Source organism: Mercenaria mercenaria, chromosome 9 (genome assembly GCF_021730395.1).
Source record: "Mercenaria mercenaria strain notata chromosome 9, MADL_Memer_1, whole genome shotgun sequence".
Classification (NCBI taxonomy): domain Eukaryota; kingdom Metazoa; phylum Mollusca; class Bivalvia; order Venerida; family Veneridae; genus Mercenaria; species Mercenaria mercenaria.
Window position 1 is genome coordinate 23,770,605 of NC_069369.1, and position 8,977 is coordinate 23,779,581.

The following is an 8,977-nucleotide window of genomic DNA, read 5'->3' on the forward strand; positions in this document are numbered from 1 at the left end:
TTAAAAACCCTTTTGTTTTTATAAATTTAAACTTTAAACGTTTTTTTTGGGCTAAGTTCCCGCACGAGCATTTTTGCCCATAGGGGGCTAAAGCTCCGATCCGACAATTTTATTTATTCTCATATGAATATTTCCCCTTTTCATTTTTTTTTACTATTATTTTTTTTCTTGTAATTCCTTGGCAATTAAATTTCCAATGTGGAGCAGGTTTTTTTTTTAAATTTTTAACAATTTTTTGCTGCAGCTAAATTTCCAACTTCTGTTCCAACCTTTTTTTTTCCCCTTTCAAATGCTGCTTTTTCCCGCTGTTTCCAAAGCTTTTTTTTTAGCTGTGCTAATTGAAGATGCAACTCCGCTTGAAAAAAATTTCGTTAAAGGTCAAAGATCCTGTTCCGTGTATGATTTCTTTTCCCCTTGAGCATCAAATAAAAAATATTCCCTTTTTTTTTGTCATAAATTTTTGTACATTATATAAAACTAAAATTTTAAAAAAGTTTTTTAAATTAAATTTTTTTAAAAATTTAGTTTTAATTAATTTCTTTTAAAAATTTGTGTAAAACTTGTTTCAACCCCATTTTAAAAAAAAATTTTTTACCAAAACTCTGTAATTATATTCTAATTAATTTTAAATATTTATTAATTTCAATATCCAACTCTTTGTGGTTTTTTTGTAAATGGGTAAGCTCTTGTTAAATCTGCAGACTTAAAGCATAGATAATTCATAAATTACCCTCAAAAAAAGTGAAATTTTCAATAAGATCCAATGAATTAAATTTTATCCCCAAAAGTTTGTTTTTATTTGGTGTTTTAGTTCCCTTCAGATTTTCCAATTTTTTTTTTCAAATCCCAAACAATGTATGAAAAATTTTATGTTTCCAAATCCAACTTAAAAAAACTGTAATTTAAATCAAAATCTTAAACACTTAAAACAAATTCCAAACATATTTGGGGCAATTTTTGATTTATCAAATTTATAACACCATTACTTATTTAATGTTTCCCCAATATAATTTTAATATCTGTGTAACTGTAAGAAAAATTTTTAAATATGAAAACTTTCCAATCCTTTCCATTTTATAAAGTTTTTTTTTTTGTCATATTCATCATAATATTATGCCCAAAAGTAGGGCATAGTGTTAAAACTATCCAAACCAACAAATAAATTTTATTTTTTTCTAAAATTAAAAAAACGCTAATCTGATTGTAAAATCACCCGGAGTATTTTTTATTACTTTAAATGTTTTCAGAACTTAATACTATTTTTTTTCCTTTTATATTTTAAGAAAAATAATTTTTATATAAAATTTTCATGTTTTTTTGGTAAAATGAATTCATTTTTTAAAAGTTCATCAAAATTCTAATACCCTTTATTTTTTTGTTTTTCATTATTATTCCAGACAATTTAACCACAAATTTTTTTCCAATCATTAACCAAATTCTTTTGGATTACTGGGCAAACTCTAACCTTTTTCCCCCAAAATTTCTTTTTTTAAATTTTATAGACTTTTTTGATCGGTAAAACCTGATTTTTTGTTAATTCTTTGAATATTTTTTTGAATGAATTTAAGCTTTTTATTATTGTTTTATCTTTTATTAATTAGATCAATTAAATATATCTACTTGTGTTTTAAGATTTTTTCCAGTTATTCTATCCTTAGCAATTAATTTGTTTTGACCATAAAGTTTATTTAAGTTAATAATTAAATTACCAAATTGTCCATTTGGTGAAACTTTATAGCGATTATGATGTTTTATTCCTTGTCCATATGTAGGAGCTAAATTAAAAGTATTTATCAACCGTTTTTTGTACTTTATCAGTTCGTCTTGTTCATGTTTTAATTCTTTTGTTTTTTTTTTGTTTTTGTTTATTTGGATCTTTCGATCTTGATTTGCTAGTTATTGAACCATTTAATTTTTTGATATTCGTATTAACACTATCTATTGTATCTTCAATATCGTCTTTATCTATTTTATTAGGATCAATTACATTTGCAGTAAAAAAGTCAAACATTTCAGACGGTTTGGAAGTCAAATTGCAAAAAAAATTAAAGTAGATCCAAATGAAATACTTGAATATTCAGCTGATCCCAACCAAATTGAACCTTGTGAGAATCTTGAATCAGAAAAACAAAAAGTAGTAATATTTGATGATTTTGTATGTGAAGATAAAAAAGTTCAAAATGAAATAACAAAATACTTTATTCAAGGACGACACAAAAACTGTTGTGTTATTTATTTAAGTCAGTCTTACTATAAAACACCAAAAGATATTCGAATTAACTGTTCACACTATATTTTATTTGAAAGTCCAGGTAAAAAGGAAAATGATAGGATTTGTGATGAACAAAATATAGATCGTGATTCATTTGCTAATGCAACAAATCAAAAATATGATTTCTTATATATTGACAAACCAAGGAAGTTTTTAAGAAAAAACTTTACTGGTAATATATAATGGGAGTTTTTAATGATGTAAAAGAAATAAGTGAACCTGAAAGTATAAGTAAAGTTAAATTTGATATTGATTTAAGTGATTATGCTACTAAAAAACAATACAAAAAGCTTAGAAAGGACATGGAATCATATCTTCACAGAAATAAGGAACTTGATAACACAATGAACAGAGCATTAGATATGGGAGGTAATAAAATAATCAACCTAGGAAATCCAGATAAATCCACCGATGTAGTTTCAAGACGATTTATGTTTAAAAAAGTTCAAAGTGTAATAGATGACTATAATCTTGAAGATATCAAATCTATAAAACAGACATTAGAAGAAGAAGTAAAGAATATTGAAGAATTAACAAAAGATTTTAAAAAGAATTCATTATTAATTAATCAATTACAAGGTAAAATTGAAGAAGAAATGAAAGCTATGGTTGATTCTATTAAAGAACTTGAAGAGAAATCTGATTTGACAGATGACAACATAAAAGAAGTATTTCGAGTTAATTTAAACATTTTATTCACCCAAATTCAAGAATTAAAAGATAGTATGATTAAACATGAAGAACTAAAAGACAAGATTATTGAAGCTGAGAAAAAGTTACAAAATATGTATCAGTTAGAAATCAGAACAGAAATAAATAAACTAAATACTGAAACTGAAAATAAGCATAAAGATTTATTAGAATTAATTTCAAATAAACTTGCAGAATATAAATCTGACCTGGAAAAGGCAGCTTCACAAAGAGGTGATGATCATGACACAGCATTAGAGGACTTTAAAAAAGAGCTCAATTCTAAAATAGATGACTTTAAAAAACAAATTCGAAATTGGATTAGTATTGTTGACAACCGTCATAATTTAAAGTATGCAGACTTAAGTAATATTACAAAAAAATTACAAGATGATATTAATGAATTTAATGCTAAAGTTGAAGAACATAAAAATGAACTGGACTTTGTAGTTGAAAAATCAGTTAAACAAGGAGAGTTAATTACTGCTAATACTGAAGCAATTAACATAATTAATAATCAGCTAGAAAATTTGAGAAAACAACTTGTAAACATGATTAATAATGTTGATGCAAGTCACAATATAAAGTACGAAGAGTTAAGTAAACTTAAAGGTTTATTACAAAAAGATATTAATGAATTTAATGATAAATTTAATGATAAAATTAAAAAAATTATAAATGATCTGGACTCTGTAATTGAAATATCAGCTAAACAAGGAGAATCAATCACTGCTAATACTCAAGTAATTACTGCTAATACTAAAGCAATAACCGCTAATGTTGAAGAAATTACCACTAATACCCAAGAAATTACAAAAGTAAAAAATGTTTTCTTAAAACAAGAAACACAATTAGCTAGAACAAAAGGCGTTGTTGACAATTTATCTGCTTCTGAAGTTGCTACAACAAAACGACTTGATGATTTAGCTGAAATAATTCTTAAACTTAAAAAGAAAGACAAAAAAATAAAAGAAGAATTGGAAAAAGAAATAGAAAAAGTAAAACATGAAGTGTTTCTCTTTGAATACTATAATAACACTCTTTATGATTATGTAAAAATGAAAAAGTATTTTAACCGTGGTGGTGCCTGGATATATTCAACATATGAAGATCTGGCCGGTCTGAACTATTTAAATACATTTCAATTTAGACCTGGAATTATTGTAGATTATAAAGATTTTATAAAAACAAACCAAGAATATGAATTAATTAGACAAGATGTGATTTTGAAGGGTGTGTTTATAGTCAAAAAAACTGGAATTTATATAATAGATATTAAGATTTTATTAACGGGGGCCAGGCCCATAGGTGAACCGGATAAACCGATTAAAAGCCCAATATCACATTTTATATTTAGGTGGTGGAGTGTCATTCCAACCCCGTTTATAATTAATATATCTGATAATGTAAATATAACAGCTGAGGACTTTGACACTGATCAGTTAGTATCTATTTATAAGAAAAAAATTAAAATTTATTTAACACAAGGGACGGCGATTGATATTCATCCTTATGACGATTCAGCATCTACAGAAGTAACATTTTCGCTTTTGGTGGATAGTTACATCAGATTCTACATATCGGATGAATCTGTATCCTATGATAGAAACAGATTTTTGGATTAAAAGTTTAATAACATACAATATCAAGACAAAACAAACACATTTTGTGGTTATTATTGTTTATTTTTCATTAAAATGTTACAAAATGGTATAAACATTTATGATTTATTGTATAAAACACTGAGATTAGACTTATCATGCAAAATATGAAAGCAGTGAAGGAAATATGCACAGAACTCGGGTGGTAAACGATCTGGCAACGTTCGAAGTCAATACGTACAAACGGATTACAGCGTAATTCTCAATCAGATGTTTCAAAAAAAACCGACATAAATGTTTATCTTAAAAGGAATGCAATAAATCGTCTGTTTAACTTATAATACCATTTGTAAACGCTTTGCGTCATCAAATTACAAAGATATAATCTATACGTTTAATGGTTCATGAATTACAGTGTAATTCTCAATTACCAGTCTAAACAAAAATCTATTTATCGACACCGGTGTCGCTTTACATTGAGCTTACAAACGATATTGATTGATAAACTTGTTAAAGTAAATGACACCGGTGTCGTTAAAATTTATAGGGATAAGAGGTTAAGTCAGGTTAAACTGACTTCGTGGTAGGATTTTGACAAATATTTGGTGGAAGTGTTTAATCATATTTTACTACAGGTTTTCATATAGTACTATGAAAAGTTGTTTATTTTTTGGTTTTAAATTGTCCGGCATTGGTTAGTTTGGACCGGGGACTGAATGTTAAATTAGGTGAAATAGGGCTCGCTGCGGTATTTATTTAACTACTAAACACTGGCTTTTCTTGCTGAACTCTGGCTACTCTGCACCAGGGTAACTAGAGTTCTGGCTACTCTGGCTGAACTCTGGCTACTCTGGCCAGCCAGGGTAACTAGAGTTCTGGCTACTCTGGCTGAACTCTGGCTACTCTGGCCAGCCAGAGTAACTAGAGTTCTGGCTACTCTGGCTGAACTCTGGCTACTCTGGCTACTCTGGCTGAACTCTGGCTACTCTGGCCAGCCAGAGTAACCACAGTTATGACTTCTCTGGCTGAACTCTGGCTACTCTGGCTAGCCAGAGTAACCAGAGTTTTGACTTCTCTGGCTACTCTGGCTAAACTCTGGCTGAACTCTGGCTACTCTGGCTGAACTCTGGCCGAACTCTGGCTGAACTCTGGCTACTCTGGCTGAACTCTGGCCGAACTCTTGCTGAACTCTGGCTACTCTGGCTGCTCTGGCTAATTTCACGCACATGTAACATAGTCCTAATGAGACGTTACGTAGACTTTTCAAACTCCTAATTAAGATTTCTAATTAGGAGGCAGTTGTTATAGAACATTATAATTTGACTCCAGAACGCTTCCTTACATTTGTGCGTGAAAAATGAAAACCGTAAATCTTGAATAAATTTGACCATTTCTTACATTTCTCGTAATAAGTCACAAAATGTTCCACTTCTTATTGTAACTGATCTCACTTTTTACTCTGACAACATCTACGGAGTAGTACGCCCGCGTAGCGTAGCAACAGTAGAAATTCCACCGGTTATAATTTATCAGCGGATGCTGCCATATAAAATTCATTTAAACACACATACACGCACGCACGCACGTACGTACGCACGCACACACACAAAAGAAAATGTTGATGTTGACAGAGGTAAATATTTGCTAAAAAGAAAGTCGGTATGACTGTTGGAACACTGCCCGTTATATGTATTAGTTCTGTCGCAACCCATTTTATCTTTCCATCAAACAAAGAAGATCGAAACTGTTCATTATGCAACATAGTTTGCACCTAACAATTACCATGTTATAGTGGCGCGCTGGAAAAAACGAACAAATATTTGGTGCTGGCGTTAAGTGTATAGATATAATATATACATCTATATACAATGATTTTATTCAACAACAAATCACTGTTTTGGATATATCATTTTTAATTAAAATCAAGTTCAACAAAGACATTATTTCATTCATTTAATGATCTCTATCCATATTTCAAAAGTAACAAAAATACACACGAACGTAGATTTTTTTATAAAATGAACAAATATCGTAAATAACGATACAGAGCTGCAGATGATATCAACCCATTTAGATTTATTCCCAACATATGAACGAATAAAGAATATATTTTTGTTTTTGACAAAACTCCCTGCTTATATCGATGCTTGTACTTTTTTTTACTTTTTAAAATTGTGTTGAAGTCGTAAAATAAATAAAATGACCTCACAGCATCACTCGATTTTGTGTCTTTTTTCAACAATAATTTCTAAAATGTAAGGAATATATTCTATATAAAATTAAACATAAAACAAATATTCTTTCTGTATTAAAGAACAGGGGGAAACAGTTAAGAAATATTCAGTGAATCAGTAGTACCGTATATATTTCTTGATACTGTAGTGATAAAATATTCTGATATTCGTAGGAAGCCACCATCCATTCAAAACAAATACTATTTTATATCAAAATCAATGTTGCTTTTTGACCCAAGAGAAATATTCAAACTGTGTTTACTTGAATATCTCTAGGTCGTGAAGTTGGGTTACTTAAAAGTCGATACATAATGCCAAAAAACAGTATCTTGAGCAACCCTACAGTTAAATTCTTTCTCCTGTCAACATTCGTGTGTTATAAACAATGCAATGTAGCATGGGGGATAACTTAAACCAAATAAAGAATAAGTTGAAATCGTAATAGTCTCCCTTGTTTAATAGTCGAGAATTTGTGTCGAACCTATAAACGGATTCGAACCAGCGACCTAAGTGGTCAACTCACTACAGTCCTCCACTTTACCTGAATGCAAATAAAACATATTATCACATCATCTCACCATACAGCGAAGCAGTGTTATATCCGTCCGCTCTAATTGAGCTAATGCTGGATATGTAAAACAAAGATAATCAATAAATTTTTTTGAAAAATTTCAAAGTATTATCAAATTATCAAAACATGTACATGCAACAAAAGAATTCCGATAAACTAATACACAAAGCTGTCTACAGAGTTAAAATTGTGCTGCCAGTACATAAAAGCTTTTGCGTTGTCACATAAAATCCCTTTTAAGATTAACAAAAAAGTTGTAAAATTATTTTCGTCATAAACGTGACACTGTTGTTACTGGAATATGAAATAATGTGATATATGCCCCTTCTATGTATTTAGTATGGTGGTTGATTTCTGCCATGTCGTGTTGGCGAGGTGAAAACTTGAAAACTCGACACATTTTATACGAAAACAGGACGTTTAGAGGGTGCCGACACGACATATTTATTTGTCGAGCTTTTGTGTTAGCGGGTATGAATATGTCGTGTCGGGGTCCTTTATTTGTCTGCTGTCGTTAGTTTGCCCCACCGGCATGAAACACGAAAACAAGACAAACATCTTATCTGCCGAGTTTTCGTGTTTTCGTTTCGGGGTCTTCCGTTAGACATGCGCACAGCAATTAACTAAACTGAACACAACATAACAGCATGCAAAAATATGCCAAAAGAACTAAAAAATGTAAGTTTAAGAATAATTTTGTACCTATATCGTGTGTATATTTCGGCTGAATACCATTTTCCTGCATGATAAAATATCGAAAGACAAACGCCGAATATCAAGCTGATTACTTCTGCCTTTTTATCATTCACCTAACATTACGCTTTTTTTTTCTGAAAAAAGTATGAACGTATTTCTTACTAGAATAATTAGAAAACCTTTTTTGATAACTCTACTCAGTATTAAAATGAAGATAGGGTGAATACAAGACATAGTCTACACATATAGTGGATATTATTGCATGATAACTATTCGATATACCGGTTATTGATCCCATGACGAAAATGCGCCCAGCGAAGAAGTATTCTATTATAAGAACAATATCATAACTATAAAATCAAAGTGCTTATCTAACGAGGGAACTCATTTGAATAATTTAATTTTCCTCGTGTTCTTTGCGTATACGTAATTATTTGTCTAATTATACATACACTTCGTAACATCCGGCATATTCGCACTGGCCATAGCTTTCGCAGAAGCGGTGGTTCCAATCGTAATGTAATCGGTAAGTTTTCTAATGAGTTTTAACTTATTTTTCACCTTTAGCTGGAAACAACAAGTGAGACAGGGTTCCACATAATTATGTACTTTTCAAGTCACAAATATTTGCTCAGTGCAATTCCTTGTAAACACTTCTGTACAGTTTGATGAGGGGCTGTCGTTTTCTGTAGAATTTCAATTAAAATTGAAGTGCTAGCCCATGCTTAACGTCTTTATTGTTGCCATGCTTACATTATTTACTTCATGCGAGTATCCTGCTACTCATTATTTTCATACTCTCATAATATATTAACTTTTTAAAACTTTGTTTCTTACCATCGTATTACAATGAGCATATTGTAAGAGTTTACCTAAATAAAATATCTTGTAAAAACGGTTCATCTGAATACAC